Raw genomic sequence first — 1,670 nt, 5'->3', positions numbered from 1 at the left:
ATATATATATGCATGCAAACACATACACATACAAGAAGACAAATGGTTTAAAGTTTCACTACAGCTGTTTCAGACGCATTTTTTTTTATTATTGATGAATAGTTCGATCGCATCATGAAAAAATCGTATTCGTCAGGGGATTAAGAATTTGGTTCAGATAAAAAATACAATATGTGGATTGACCCTCTTCGTTAGTCATCGTTGAAGAGAGTGAAAGCACGGCGAGAGTCGTGTTTTCACCCTCTTCAACGATGACTAACAGAGAGCGTCTGTACATCTCTATATAGATCCTTGTCTGCTCTCTATCTATCTATCTATCTATCTATCTATCTATCTATCTATCTATCTATCTATCTATCTATATACAGTGAGAGAGGGAGACATTACATCATTGAGGAATCATTTTAGGTATTTAATTATATCCTACAAAACTCTTATGTTCCCTTTACGTATATTTTTTGGAAATAACGAAATTTTGGTCGCACCTCTGTGACCTTCCCACTGACTCAGTTTTATCATTGCATTTGTTAAAAATTAATTACAAGTCCGTATTTTAACAGTCCTCAATGGTTCCTTCCATGCGTTCTCTAAGTGTTTCTATCAAATGACTTTGCCATTAAAAAAAAATTGTGCGGAAGTGATTTGTAGATGTGCGATTGAATTCCACAATATCGCTGATGATAAATTTTGTCTGCTATGAAGAAAGGAGTCTCGACATAACATGGAGAACATTTGTCCTTCTCTATCAAGACTGAATAGACCCTTTTTATCACTTCTATTCAAAAGAGCTCCAGAAAGTGCTGAATTGGTTGGACTAAACCAACTTAGTCACTTAACTAAATATGTTAACCACCAAGGTTATTTTAATTAAATCCTGCTTCAATTGCTAATACCGGACAATTATATTTAATATTTAAACAGCACTGTCCAGTTGTTGTACTGATGACGTGTCATTGTTTAACGGATTCTTCACCCCACGGTCGGCGGGACGAAGGACAAGCTATGTCTACTACGCAACATAGAGCAAATTCCATCCACGACGCCTTTAGATAGAAAATTACCTTTATTCGGCATCGAGTTATGAATAGAGCACATACCCACCAACGGAACCCGAGCCATGTATATTCCACATAGATGCCATCAGAAAAGATGCCACCGTGTCGGGAAACTGCCAAAATAAACATTATAATAACAGACCAGGTAAGAGGAATCAAGAATGTGTCTGAAATGTGCCAGCCTCAAGAACGGTGCGAACACATTCAGTACTTAACCTTCCAAATAAAGTTATCTGGTTACACACCAAACGATAGGACCAAGAAAAGGTTTGAAATTATTCTTAAATTAGTTGCAAATGGCGAATGACCATTTTATTCTAAAAAAAATTGAATAAGGGTTATTAGAGGCAACAAAAAAACAATTAAGGTCGTCAATGGGGTATCGTAACAGTGAGTGAGATAGTCTAATGATTGCTGATGTTACACTCAATAATGAATTAGCTTTTAGGATTAAGAAAATCCATTGAGATATTGAGATCAGCATTAAATTCGTAGAAAAACAGGTAGGTCGATCGGATAGATCATCTCTATGTTCTATTGTTTTTGATAGAAACACATATATATATCCTTTAAACACTAGTTTAAAGGATATATATATATATATATATATATATA

This window comes from Octopus bimaculoides, chromosome 20 (assembly GCF_001194135.2).
Source record: "Octopus bimaculoides isolate UCB-OBI-ISO-001 chromosome 20, ASM119413v2, whole genome shotgun sequence".
Taxonomy (NCBI): Eukaryota; Metazoa; Mollusca; class Cephalopoda; order Octopoda; family Octopodidae; genus Octopus; species Octopus bimaculoides.
This window is presented reverse-complemented; position numbering follows the sequence as displayed.